This window comes from Telopea speciosissima, chromosome 3 (assembly GCF_018873765.1).
Source record: "Telopea speciosissima isolate NSW1024214 ecotype Mountain lineage chromosome 3, Tspe_v1, whole genome shotgun sequence".
Taxonomy (NCBI): domain Eukaryota; kingdom Viridiplantae; phylum Streptophyta; class Magnoliopsida; order Proteales; family Proteaceae; genus Telopea; species Telopea speciosissima.
The window spans coordinates 43139410-43155050 of record NC_057918.1 but is presented as its reverse complement, the minus strand read 5'-3'; positions in this window follow the sequence as shown (position 1 = coordinate 43155050).

Genomic DNA, 15641 nt, shown 5'->3' with positions numbered 1-15641 from the left:
AGAGAAGAGTAAAGACAAGCAATGTAAAGAGATACAAGCAATTTATAGTGGTTCGGCCAATATGTGCCTACGTCCACTCCTCTCACCTTAGAGAGAATTTTACTATTTAGAATCTTGAGTGAGCAAGAGCTCTCGTACAACTACTCTTGAGAAACGAGCAAGAGGACTCAAAAGCTACTCTTGAGTTAATGAGCAAGAGGACTCCTTCTCTTGATTCCGAGCAAGAGGACTTAACAACAACTTTAAACAAAGTAAAGTAAAATACTAAGAAGTTTAAGATTACCTCAAACCTTAGTAGAATAGGTGCTACCTTGCAATCTATGCAGCTTGAATGCAAATGTGTATGAAGGGAGCAAGAGTGAGATTGAACTTCTTTGATCCTCTTTGATCTTGAGTGTATAATCTCACTAGGAAGTAATTGATCTTTTAGAGCTCTTGATTGTGGATAATTGTTGTGTTTAGAACACAAATCAAGAGGGTATTTATAGGCTAGGAGCCTAGAACCAATAAGGAATCCAATTAACAATCGGATTCCACAGTCTATAAATAATCTGGTATGCTGGATGGGAATCCGATATGCCGGATTACCTACTTTCCTTAAGAAACAGGAGAATAACGGTCATATTTCAACAGTCATGAGTGATCCGATATGCTGGTTTGGGATCTGGTATACTGGATCAGGGCACTCAGCAGTACTTTAGAATCCGGTATGCTGGATCCTCATCCAGCATGCTTAACAGAGCTGCTGTTTCCCATTTCCTGAGATTCACCATTGATCCGGTATATTGGATTGGGAACCGGTATGCCGGGTTAGGCAAAAATAGTGTAGTTCCAGTCCAATTTCCTTAGGGATTGTTTTGGGTATTTCAAACCCATTTGGTCATATGATTAGGGGTTCAAATATCCTCCTAAGGTCAGTCTAGATGGATGCATGCGTATGTGTGTGCATTACATCGAATGTGACTCAAAAACAACAAAAATTACATATTTGTAGTTTTACAAAGTTTTCAATCAAGAGTCTTCAATTCTTCAAGACTTTAAGCTTCCAAAAGTTTGACTTTGTCTTCCAAGCTTCAATCTTCTTTGAGTATGGTCTTTGTACACTTGTATACGCTCCCCCTCACTTGGTGCTATGTTTTGACTCTAAGAATACTTAGAACAAAAAACATTAGTCCAAGTCTTATTTGTTATCATCAAAAACATCATTATAAAGATGACTCGGAGGGTATAGGGTGTAGGATCATTTTCCCTAACAATCTTCCCCTTTTTGATGATGACAAATAGGACACAAAGGATAAATAATGGAGAGCAATAATGTATGCAATGGATAACAATTCTTTTAATCCAAGCAAGTTTATTATAAGAAAATCATAAAACATAAACATTCATTACTACCACTTTCAAACATAAACATTTATTACTACCACTTTCAAACTTTCAAATTCTTCTCCCCCTTTGTCTTTATCAAAAAGAGGGGTAAAACATATCAATTAGAAGGATCAAAAGGTGGAAGAGGTGGAATAGAACTTGATGCACCGGCGAAGGTTGGTGGAACTCCTTGTGGAGTTGCTCCTGGTGTATCAAGAGAAAGATGTCCAAGATTGAGAGCAAGAGTTTGAATATAGTTAAGAAGCTTGTCTTGGCGCAGGTACATGTTGTTAAAGCCAGTCTTCACAACATCACGGAGGGATGCCACATCATCTTGAATCCGTTGTTGTCCAAGTTCAAGTTCCATGATACGAATGTTTGCTTCGTCCATGTATTCATCAATACTGAACACCCAATCTTGTAAGGATGCCGGAATACCTTCTTGAACTTGAGGAGGAGGAGGTGCAGTTCCATCTAAGTCTTCTTCTTCTTCAACAAACACATCCGAAGGAGGTGGAATGGCAATAGTGTGGAAATTGTTTCGGGTGATGTGTTGAAATATCACGGTGGACTCTTCTTCACGAGTGAGATCAATGTCAAAAGCCTTGAAAAGGCGAGTAAGAAGACGTCCATATGGAAGATTTGTGCTCTTTTGGGGGTGAGCACAAGATTCCATATAACGCACTATAAAGTATGGAAGACAAAGGTGTGTAGAGGTATACACATAATATGTGAGATAGGCTTGAGGAGTGAGGCATTTGCTTCGATCACCTCCCCTAGGAATGAAATTGTGCTGAATTATATAAGAAATCACTTGGGGAATGAGACGAAGTCTACCGATGACAATAGTGCCTGCTTGGGGATCATATTGCTTCAAAATGGATGAGTAGACTTCTTTGTGGTCAGTGAAATCTCTGAAAATGGTGCTCTTTGGTGTCCAAAAAATGCAAGGTCCATCACACGAGATTCCAAGAAGACTAGCAAAAGCGACAATAGTAAGCTCTATGTAAACACTCTTCACATAGGAATGAAGCGTCAAGGATTCTTCCGCCCAGCTGAAATAGAGATTTGTATAGAAGTACTTGACGAGTTGAGGGTAGCAATGGTCATCCATCTTGAGAAGAGCTTCCCAACCGATGTCCTTGAACATCCTCTCAAGTTGAATGCTATTGAAGGAGAATGTTCCAACTTCACGGCCTTCTTTGATTTTGCGGGCGAGATAGAGAGGCCAATTTGTACGGCATTCGGAAGAACAAAAGAGACGATCTTCTCTTGGAGATTGGGGTCTTAAGGAGCTTCCGGTTCTTCCTCTCTTGGATGGTTATTGCTCATCGGGCATGACATTCTTGCTTCTTCGACTCATTTTCAAGAGAGATGTTGAAGAGATTGAAATTTTAAGATGTTTAGAGTGTATGAGAAAGAGGATAGGAAAAGTGGAGTGAACAGTGAATCAGAAAGAGACAAAAAACAAGGCTTTATATAGGCTCTTTATGTACTGTAACAGCTATAAAATGGGCAAAAATTTGAACATCTGGTATTCCGTTTCCCAAAATGGTATACCGTTTCAAGCAATAACGGCTAGAAACTGCCAGAAACAGCCTATCCGGTATACCGTTTGAACATCCGGTATACCGTTTCAAGCAGAATCAGTAAAAAATAGCAATTTTTGAAGCAAAAATATTTTCCAAAAGCAGTCTTTTAGTTTATTCAAAGGGGTCACACAACCCTAGGTCTCTTCTAAGTGAGTAGAATCTTTCTTCACTCAAGGGTTTTGTAAAGATGTCCACAATTTGTTTCTCGGTCTCAATATAGTCGAGTCGGATTTCACCCTTTTGAGCTGTATCACATAGAAAGTGATGACGAACATCAATATGCTTAGCTCAAGAATGTAAAATCGGATTCTTACTAAGATTAATGGCACTTGTGTTATCACATTGGATTGAGGAGGTGTCAAACTTCACTCCGTAGTCTTGGAGGGTTTGCCTCATCCAAAGTATTTGTGCACAACATCGTCCGGCTGCAATGTATTCAGCTTCAGTGGTAGAAAGAGCAACTGAATTTTGCTTCTTACTAAACCACAACACTAAACACAATCCCAATAAGTGACAAGTTCCACTTGTACTCTTACGATCAACATGACACCCGGCAAAATCAGCGTCAGAGAAGCTAACGAGGTCAAAGTCATTGTCCAAAGGGTACCATTGTCCAATGCTTGGGGTTCCCTTTAAGTACTTAAAGATTCTCTTTACAGTACTCAAATGGGATTGTATAGGTTTGGCTTGGAACCTAGTACAAGCACAGACACTAAAAATGATGTTCGGCCTACTAGCCGTTAGGTAGAGTAAGCTACCTATCATGCCTCTATACTTAGTTGGGTCAACAGGGATTCCATCTTTATCTTTGGACAAAGTTACAGATGTACTCATTGGAGTAATGGATGACTTTTGTCCATTGATGTCAAAATTTGTTAATAATTCTTTAAGGTACTTTGTTTGACTAATGAAGATCCCATTAGGGGTTTGTCTAATTTGAAGTCCTAAAAAGAAATTTAGTTCACCCATGAGACTCATCTCAAATTCATTACTCATGCATTTGCTAAAATCATGACAAAATGATTCATTTCTAGATCCAAAGATAATGTCATCTACATAAATTTGAATTATGATTACATCATTCTTATCATGCTTGACAAATAAAGTAGTATCTATTTTACCTATTGAAAATCCAGTATCAACTAGAAACTTACTCAATCTGTCGTACCATGCTCTTGGGGCCTGTTTTAAACCATACAGGGCCTTTTTCAGCTTGTATACATGGTTAGGAAACTTTGACTCTTCAAAACCAGGCGGTTGAGGGACATAGACTTCTTCATTGATGTAATCATTCAAGAATGCGCTTTTGACGTCCATTTGGTGCAACCTGAAATTCTTATGACAGGCAAAAGTAAGTAACATTCGAATTGACTCAAGTCTAGCTACAGATGCATATGATTCATCAAAATCAATACCTTCCTGTTGGTTATAACCTTGAGCAACCAACCTATCTTTGTTTCTAGTGATATTACCATCTTCATCAAGTTTATTCCTAAACATCCATCTAGTTCCAATAATCTTAGAGTTAGAGGGTTTTGGCACTAAGTCCCAAACTTGATTCCTTTCAAATTGATTAAGTTCTTCTTACATAGCAATGATCCAATCACTATCCAAAAGAGCTTCTTTAATGTTCTTGGGTTCGATAGTAGATATAAAGGCAACATTGGAACAAACATTTTGGATTTTACTCCTAGTTTGTATACCTTTATGTAGGTCTCCAATGACAAGGTCAAGGGGATGGTCTTTAACAGTTCTAACCTCTTTAGGAAGTTGATGTACTTGATCATTAGGGTCATCTAAGGTAACTTTTTCAACGTTATTCCTAATCTCAAGTACTTCATCTTCATCATTTTCTTCTAGGTCTTTATACCTATCTTTTGGCATAGATTCATCAAATCTGACGTTCATAGACTCTTCCACAACTAGTGTTCTCTTATTAAACACTCTATATGCTCTACTATTTGTGGAGTAGCCTAGGAATATGCCATCATCAACCTTTTCTTCAAATTTTTCTAAATTATCCTTAGTATTAAGAATGAAACAAGCACATCCAAAAACTTTAAAATAATCTACTTTAGGTAATTGATTATGGAACAATTCATAGGGAGTCTTTAACAGGATAGGTCTTATCAAAACCTGGTTTAACACATAGCAAGCCGTGTGACCAGCTTTAGCCCAAAAATACTTAGGCAAGGAATACTTATTGAGCATTGTCCTAGCCGTTTCTTGGATTGTTCTATTCTTTCTTTCAACCACACCATTTGATTATGATGTTCTAGGGACTGAGAAATTATGTGTTATACCTTATTTTCGATAAAACTCATCAAATTCTTCTATATTATCGAATTCACCACCATGGTCACTTTTTATGGAAGTAATCATGTAACCCTTTTGATTTTGTATTCTCTTACAAAGAGCTACAAACTCCTCGTATGCATCATTCTTATGCTTGAGAAAAAGGGTCCAAGTAAAACGGGAGTAGTCATCTACAATAACAAAAGTATATTTCTTTCCTCCCAAGCTAGAGGTTTGTATAGGCCCAAATAAGTCCAAATGAAGTAATTGTAAAGGTCTAGTAGTGGCAACAGAATTAATGGCCTTATGAGAAGCTTTGGTAAGTTTACTTCTTTGACAAGCTCCATAATTGTGATGTTTATAAAAATTCAACTTAGGTAAGTTTCTCACTAGGTTCTTAGAAGATAGAGATTTAATAATCTTAGGATTAATATGTCCCAATTTTCTATACCACAAGGTTGCATCATCAAACTTAGATAAAAGACAAGCATCATGAGAGTTCATATTAAAAATACAAATATAAACATTATTTTTCCTAGAACCCTCAAGAATCATATTATCATTAGAATCTTTAATTTCACATTTGGAGGCATTAAAATTAACAAAATAGCCATTGTTACAGAGTTGACTTACACTAAGCAAGCTAGACTTTAAATTTGTAACTGGGCTCACGTTAGAAATTACTGTACCTCCAAACTTTATTGATCCATTTCCAATGATTCTTCCTTTGCTGTTGTCTTCAAAAAACACCCATCCACCTTTTTTGCTTCTTAAGTTTCGAAAATAGCCTTGGGTTGGATGTCATATGCTTTGAGCAACCGCTATCAATATACCATTCATTTCTGCTTAGATGTACCTACAAAACAAGAGTGCTTAATAAAATTTTGGTCCCCATTAAGTGTTGGGTCCATCATTGTTAGTATCATACATTCCTCTTGGTCTCCACACCATTTGGTGACCACTTGCCTTTTGATTTTCATACCAATTTGTGTATGGTTTAGGATTCCAAGGTCTTTGATTTTGAGACATTCTAAATGAGCCTTGGTTATTGGGTGGTCTTTGCACCTTTGGTGGATTTCTCCTAGTTTGGTCATTGAAGGGTCTTTTAAGAGTTTGACCATTGAAGTGTTTTCTAGGAGGGCGAAAAGGTTCCTTCATATGATAGCATTCCCAAACAGTGTGTCCCTTTTTGTTGTAATTATTGCATACAACAATTTGAGGGATATTTAGATTTTGACTCTTCCCTTTGGGATTAGATTTGCTTACTTGAGAAGTTTTCTTTCTAACATAGCATTCCTCAATCAAATGTCATTTTTTTTTACAATAATTGCAAAATTTTTTCTTCATTTTCTTACTTGTTACTTTACTTGAACTTGCCTCATTGGTTTGATTTGAACTCTTGTTCACAAGCCTACTCCTTCCTTGTTGAAGGGTGCTTTAGAGACATTTCTAAGTAAAATATCAAGGGTCTTTTTATCATTTGTGAAAGACTCTAAAGCTTTACACAATTTCTCTTTTTCTTCTTTCAAGATATTTACTTGAGAGGTTAGAGATGTGTTTTGGTCTTTGAGGGTGTTTATCTTCTTTAGGAGATTTTTCTTAATAGTAGCCAATTCTATGCTACTTTGATATAAATCTTCAAAAGCCTCTTCTAATTCTAAATAGTCTTTATCTTTATCTTTAGAATAAGAAGTAGGAATTATCTCATTTTGAGTTTCTTCTTCTTCAGTAGCCATTAGAGCAAGATTTGTTGTTCCTCTTCTTCTTGTGATTCTTCATCATTTGAATCGAATGTGTGTTCGGCTTTGTAAGTCTTCTTATATTTCTTCATTTTAAGGCAATCTCCTCTAAAATGTCCAGGTTTCCTACATTCTTACCTTTTGAAGAAGAGTCAGAATTATCCTTAGAAACATTCTTATCTTTTTTATCTTTTGAGAATATTCTTCTATTGAATGAAGGTTTTCCTTTGTTCTTAAAAAATATTGAGAATTTCTTTGACAAATAAGCAATTTCATCATCCAAAAGTTCTTCATCATCATCGCTGATGTCATAGGTTTTGAATGCGATAACCTTCTTCTTAGGTTCCTTAGGCTCGTCCTCCTTGGTGTCTTGCTTTAGCTCCATCTCATGTGTTTGGAATGATCCCAACAGCTCATCTAAGCTTAGCTTATCAATGTCTTTTGATTCTCTTATGGCTATAGTCTTGGATCTCCATTTCTTTGAGAGAGATCTTAGAATCTTTCGAGTATTCTCACCATTGGAGTAAACCTTACCTAATCCTTTCAACTTGTTCACAATGTTAGTAAATCGAGTACACATGGCATATATATCTTCATCATTTTTTATTTTAAATAATTCATATTCATTTACTACATGTCAATCTTAGATTGCTTAACTTCAGAGGTACCTTCATAGGTCACTATAAGCTTATCAAACATCTCCTTAGCTGAGTCACACATGCATCTCCTATTTTACTCTTTTTCTTCTAATACACATTGGAGATAACTTATAGCAACATAGTTGAGTTGCATCTTAGCTTTCTCAGCTGGAGTCCATTTTTCTTTGGGCTTGTCTATGGTATTAGGTCAATTCTCTATAACTTTCAATGCGTCAATGTTATTGGCACACACGAAGTTCTTGAAGCGATTCTTCCAATAGGAGAATCCTTCACCTTCAAAGAAGGGAGGTCGGATAATGTTATAACCTTCGAACTTACGATTAGCAGAAGTTCCCATGGTCTTTAACTCTTAGTAGGATTGAGAAAATCACAGTCTTGAGCTCTTGCTCTGATACCAAATGTGAATTCACCTAGAGGGGGGTGAATAGGTGTAGGTTCGAAAATTAAAAGAATTATGCGGAATTAAAAACAACAATAAGGATAGAGAAGAGTAAAGACAAGCAATGTAAAGAGACACAAGCAATTTATAGTGGTTTGGCCAATATGTGCCTACGTCCACTCCTCTCACCTTAGAGAGAATTTCACTATTTAAAATCTTGAGTAAGCAAGAGAACTTGTACAACTACTCTTGAGAAACGAGCAAGAAGACTCAAAAGCTACTCTTTAGTTAATGAGCAAGAGGACTCCTTCTCTTGATTCCGAGCAAGAGGACTCAACAACAACTTTAAACAAAGTAAAGTAAAATTCTAAGAAGTTTAAGATTACCTCAAACCTTAGTAGAATAGGTGCTACCTTTCAATCTATGCAGCTTGAATGCAAATGTGTATGAAGGGAGCAAGAGCGAGATTGAACTTCTTTGATCCTCTTTGATCTTGAATGTATAATCTCACTAGGGAGTAATTGATCTTTTAGAGCTCTTGATTGTGGATAAATGTTGTGTTTAGAACACAAATCAAGAGAGTATTTATAGACTAGGAGCCTAGAACCAATAAGGAATCCCATTAACAACCGGATTCCACAGTCTATAAATAATCTGGTATGCTAGATGGGAATCCGGTATACCGGATTACCTACTTTCCTTAAGAAATAGGGGAATAACGATCATATTTCAATAGTCAGGAGTGATCCGATATGCTGGATTGGGATCCGGTATACCGGATTAGGGCACTCAGCAGTACTTTGGAATCCGGTATGCTGGATGAGGATCCAGCATGCTTAACAGAACTACTGTTTCCCATTTCCTGAGATTCACAATTGATCCGGTATACTAGATTGGGAACCGGTATGCCGGATTAGGCAAAAACAGTGTAGTTCCAGTCCAATTTCCTTAGGGATTGTTTTGGGTATTTCGAACCCATTTGGTCATATGAATAGGGGTTCAAATATCCTCCTAAGGTCAGTCTAGATGGATGCATGCGTGTGTGTGTGCATTACATCGAATGTGACTCAAAAACAACAAAAATTACATATTTGTAGTTTTACAAAGTTTTCAATCAAGAGTCTTCAATTCTTCAAGACTTTAAGCTTCCAAAAGTTTGACTTTGTCTTCCAAGCTTCAATCTTCTTTGAGCATGGTCTTTGTACACTTGTATACGCTCCCCCTCACTTGGTGCTATGCTTTGACTCTAAGAATACCTAGAACAAAAAACATTAGTCCAAGTCTTATTTGTTATCATAAAAAACATTATCATAAAGATGACTCGGAGGGTATAGGGTGTAGGGTCATTTTCCCTAACAATTTGGAGTTCGGGAGCCCAAGATATCTCAAGTTGAAGTTGGACTACCCCAGAGCCTTCCAAATGGAATCTTTCGGCTGACAGAAAGATAACTTTTGATAATTGCACTAAGGCCCCTAGAATCTGAACTTCCACTTTACTTTGTCCCCGACCAACTATCAATAATTACAAATAAACCCCTATCCACAAAAAAGGCCGTAACTTCTTCGTTTCAACTCGAAATCAAGTGCCGTTTGAACCGTTGCAAAGCTGACTCGATGAGCTACGCATCCATACTATTAACACATCAAAATTATGCTAAGGGACCCATTGTAATCACATTCAAATTTGATTGATTGGCATGATTCTTTCAGTGCTCAATCCAAACTTGATTTTCTCAACTCCTAGGCGCTTTCGACTTTTCTTAGCATCTTTTGCTCCATTTTCACAAGAATTCACCAACCTGAAAAGCACAAGAAAGCACCAAAGTAACTTTGTCCAATGTGGTAAAATGTATGCTTTATGCCCGAAGATTTCACACATAAATGTGCTCATCAGATTCCCCCACACTTGAACGTTACTTGTCCTCAAGTAAAGCAAAAGAAAAACTAATCTAAAATGCAAAAAATCCTAACTCACTTTCGTAGGAATCACGGTTGCACTTAACATGTGCAACAGGCCTTTGAACCCCTAGGCTACCCCTAGTGGACGAGTTGTGTCTCATGGGTGTTTGCAATGAATATACACCCAAAATTCAATTGTAAATGAATGCTACAAATTTTAATCATGGCATAAGTAGGACAGTGCACATAATCCCAAAAAGTGCTCAACTAAAGATCAAGGAGCCAAAGGTTCCCCCACACTTGAATTTTATCACCCCACATCAATTCAAGTAACAAACAGGCATCAAGATTAAGGGATCTCCTCATATTTTCTGAACACTACTCACCTCAGGTAAACCAATCATAGCATCGATGGAACCGAAGACTTAGGCTTTGAGTATTTTTTACCATACTTTCTTTCCAGGCATTAAGACAAAAGCTTTTTTCTTTCTCAACAACAAACTCTATTTCTATTCCATTACTGTTCTCTAAATGACATGGTGGAGCATACACCAGACACCCAAATACTTGTACTTGATAGCTTCACTTTTTGCATATATCCATAAAGACTTTGAGACATTGATGCAAGAGTTTTTTGAGTTTCCTTCCAAGAAATTTCGATCAAGTCACCCTGCTTCATGAGGCACAGTGCCCTATCTAGTCCCAAGAAATTCCACTTTCTTTTCTGTTTTTTTCTTTTTTCCTTTTTTTTTTTTCTTTTTTTTCTTTCACTTTCATGCCTTGTCTTACCACAAACAAATTGGTCTTATCTACTAGAAAAAAAATTAAAGGGTCCATAAAACGCATAGAGAAATCTAGCCATCAAATGAAATAAGGCTCATATTTTTCAATTCAATCCCTCTCACCGGATACATACCAACTACCATCCTTGAAAAGGGATTTTTTTATTATTTCGCATGCTAGGGCACCTAATTCCCTCTCTCTCTCACTTCGCAATCAAAGAAACGTATTCACAACACCAAAACTACCTCCACAATCAAAATTTACCAAATAAGGAAGCTCACACACACCCCTACACTTAAATCATACAATGTCCTCAATGCATGCATAAGAAAAAGAATAAGGACAAGGGAGGAGATGAGGGGGCTTACCAGATATAATAAAAAAGAGGATCATGAAGAGTCATGAACTCTACAACAAGTACTTGGGGCATCAAAAGAAATCTCAATCCATGGCCGGCAAATGTAGAAAGGGCTTCAGAACCAGAAAACACTCGACCATGAATTTTAGTAAAGCGAGAAATAATATAAAAGTTAAGCACAACTAAGAAATATCCAATAGAAAAATCTGTCCTCATGGGACAGTGGAAAATGAAGGCATTAAAACTCTTGCAATGTAGAACACATGTCATGTTTAGAAAAACCAACCAAAAACGGATCGCAGTAAGCACCAAAAAAATCATGAATGTCAGTAACCTCATCAAAATAATCATAAAAAATGGAAGATTTACTCAAATCAATCCTAGCAATAAAACTATCCGCTCTTTGTAGAACTTGGTTTGCCAAATAATGATCACGATAATTTGCTTCAAAAGCATCATGACTAACATTGTCCTCCTCAATAAAATCATCAATCCTAGGAGGTTTGGACAAATCAACATGTAAGACAATGGAATCCTCAAAATGACAATTATCTGGGTTTTCCAAAGAGAGAGGGGGAGATCAAATTTCCAGGGTTTCTATGCTATCATAAAAATTTGATTCTAAATCAGTGGAAACACTAGACTCACTAAGATAAAAAATTTCAGGCAAAAATTGGACGTCCCTAGGTAGCTCATCAAACTCTGCTTTACTAACATATTCAGGAGGCTCAATCTCAACAAATAAATCATCTTGCAAATCATTGTGTTGGGAGCGACTCTCATGAACCTCAAACTGGGATGGTGGACTTTCAACATCATTAAACTGGGGATGGGGTGGTTCATTCTGAACAGGAATCTGGTAACATAGACTAGGTTCGGGCTGACTAGGTAATGTACCCCTTTCCTCCTCCTGTAACATGGTGATCAATTGAGAGAGTTGCTTCTCCATTCTATCAATAGTCCTTTCTAGCTCATTCATTCTGGCCTCCTCATCCATTTTCTGAAACTCAGGGGGTTGATGATACGGTGCAAGGAGAGGTGGCTCATTGAGATTCAATAGAGGGTTGGGCATTGGAGGACCAAACTGACCATGGTATTGGAAATTGGGTGCTCCAGCTTGGTTATTCCATTGATCCCACGAGAAATCGGGTTGATCACTCACCCCTAATTGCAAGTGCCAAAAGAATTGTACTGAAATAGAAGACACACATTCTCATCACCAATGCTACCCCCATAAAGATTAGGGCATCCTTCCACAACATGGATAGTCTGGGGATGTGACCAATCAAAATTTTTTGAAAGCCCATAGTTGGGTTGGGGAGCAAAATTGTACTGGGGTGGTGCAAAATTGTTCTCTATCTCACTACTTTTGGCTTCCCTAGCCTGTTTAAACATTTCCTCCAAAGTCATGGTTGCCTTAGCATAGTTCCATCTTTCCCCCAAAGTCATAGGTGGAAGTGTATCTCCCATTATTCTAAACTAACCACCTATCCCAAATTGAGGTCTCCCTTACAAAAATTAAAGAAAAATAAAAGACTAGAAAAAATTCACTAAAAACATGAGGGAATAAATAGACAGTTGGTGCATTGCCCTCAAAAATCGAAACAATGATTCCAAAGCTGTAAGGTTGCCATATAGGTTGACAGCAAGGGAACCCGTATAGTCTTCAAGAGCCACCTACGGGCAACTCCAATTGGATTCTAATGTAGAGTGGATGACTAATATACTTTTCTGTTTCCAAGGCTCACTATGTCGCTTTCCTGTTATCAAAGTTGGTCACCTCCAAAGATAAGTCATATGCCATTCCATCCAACCAAGTCAAGATGCAACGTCATAGGTAACTTAATCCTATGAGGGACACCAAAAGAGGTTAGGTTTGAGCATAAGAAGGACTTTAGATTGGGCGCACAGTCTTTGAAACAAAAGAGAAACAAGATGAGGTTTTCAAAAACTGATTTTTTTTTTTAGAAGAAACGGTAAAATAAAATAAAGCACTTCGAATTACTTAAAAATCAAAAAAATAAAGTGGAAAATAATCTCCCCGGCAACGGCGCAAAAAACTTGTTTGCACAAAATAATATCCGCAAGCGTACGGATCAATCGTAGCTACGGATCGAACTCAAGGAGATATACGCCACCCTATTTTACTCACTTTAAAGTAATGCTAAGTGAACCAAATTAAAGTGTTAAATTAAACTAATTAAACTAACAAACTAACGGATCCTAACTTACAAGCATCTAACGAATTAAATTGGTGTCCTAACACATATCCATCTAACCTATCAAACTAACGCGGATTGGAAGGGATAAATTGCAGCCAAATACCACAACCACATAAAAAAATAAAAGAAGAAGAAGGAGAATGAGATAGAAGAGAGGGAGAATGAGTTTAAGAGTTTAGAGAGTAAAAACCTGGATACTTGAACAAACCTTGCATGGCTTCCTCTTCTAAATCTCCAAGTCTTGTCATCAACTTAGGAACTTAGACTAGAAAGCTTGAAACTAAACTAGAATTATTATAACCATATTGAAGACATAAAATTAAACCATGAATCAAAAGCATTACAATCATGAAATTGAAAGCATGAAATCAAACTAGAACTTAGAAAGCCAAAAACTAGAAGAAAAGAAGAAGAAATTTCACTAAAAAACTGAATGAAAACTAACTAAAGTTGAACTAAAATTGAACTAGAACTAACTTGTTACAACCCAAAGGGCAAGGGGTATTTATAGGGGGAAGGGAGAAGAGAGAAGAGGGAAGTGGTAGGAGAAATATTCCCTAAGAAAAGAGAATATTCTCTTCTCCTTCCTCCTTTACAATGCCTTGAATCCCAAGAAAAAAGAAAAAAAAAAAAAAAAATAGAAAAAAGGAGAGAAAAGAATCTTAAATACATAAACCTTCTATTTATTAAAAAGTAACTTTCTAATTCTAACTTGTGCTTCCTTTTCTTTGTAGGTGTTTTCTCCAAGCAATGAGATCAATGCATCTTTGATTTTTCAACCTTCCATAGATGAGAGAATATCTTTCAAAAGAAATCTATCCTAAATAGAATTCCAAAAGTGCCCTTGAAAAGTTGGAGGAGAGAGAGAGCAAGGGTGATGACTAGGATTCCACTCACAATTAATAAAATGTTAAATCTGTCCTTCAAAAAACGTGGAGCATGGGATGATTATATGGGCCTCACTGTTGTATTCCTTACGGAAAATCACCCAACATAGACCCAAATTTTGTCTAATTTGGAGTCCGGGAGCCCAAGACATCTCAAGTTGAAGTTGGACTGCCCCAGAGCCTTCCAAATGGAATCTTTCGGCTGACAGAAAAATAACTTTTGATAATTACGCTAAGGCTCCTAGAATCCGAACTTCTGTTTTACTTTGTCTCCGTTCGACTGTTAATAATTACAAATAAACTCCTATCCACGGAAACGGCCGTAACTTCTTTGTTTCAACTCGGAATCAAGTACCGTTTGAACCGTTGCGAAGCTGACTCGATGGGCTACATATCCATACTATTAACACCTCAAAATTATGCTAAGGGGCCCACTGTAATCACATTCAAATTTGATTGATTGGCTTGATTCTTTCAGTGCTCAATCCAAACTTGATTTTCTCGACTTCTGGGCGCTTCCGGTTATTCTTAGCATCTTTTGCTCCATTTTCACAAGAATTCATCTAAAACCTAAAAAGCACAAGAAAGCACCAAAGTAACTCTGTCCAATGTGGTAAAATGTATGCTTTATGCCCTAAGATTTCACACATAAATGTGCTCATCAGGCGGCATGGGGAAAGCGGCCGCATTTCTGTGCTTTTTTGGGTTAATTTTTTTCTAAAAAGTGTCCTTATCACATATTAGATGTGTGGATGCGATGTTGAGGGTCGTCACCATTGAATCGATACCTATTTCAGCATATGTTCATTTTTTGTTTAAACCAGACCGAGTGGGTCGTTTGGGGTTATTTAGGGGCATTTCTATTCTTTTTTTGGCTTGAGATTATTTAAAAAGTGTCCTTATCTCTTATTAGGCGTGTGGATGCGATGTTGAAGGTCGTGACCTTCGAATCGATACCTATTTCGACATATGTTCATTTTCGGTTTAAACCAGACCAGGTGGGTCGTTTGGGGTTATTTGGGGGCATTTTTATATTTTTTTGGGCTTGGGATGTTCTAAAAAGTGTCATTATCTCTTATTAGACGTGTGGATGCGATGTTGAGGGTCATGATATTCGAATCGATACCTATTTCGACATATGTTCATTTTCGGTTTAAACTAGACCGGGTGGGTCATTTGGGATTATTTGGGGGCATTTCTATACTTTTTTGGGTTTGGGATTTTCTAAAAAGTGTCCTTATCTCTAATTAGACGTGTGGAAGCGATGTTGAGGGTCGTGACCTTTGCATCGATACCTATTTCGACATATGTTCATTTTCGGTTTAAACCAGACCGAATGGGTCGTTTGGGGTTATTTGGGGGCATTTCTGTACTTTTTTGGGCTTATTTTTTTTTACAAAGTGTCCTTATCACTTATTAGACGTGTGGATGCGATGTTGAGGGTCGTGACCTTCGAATCG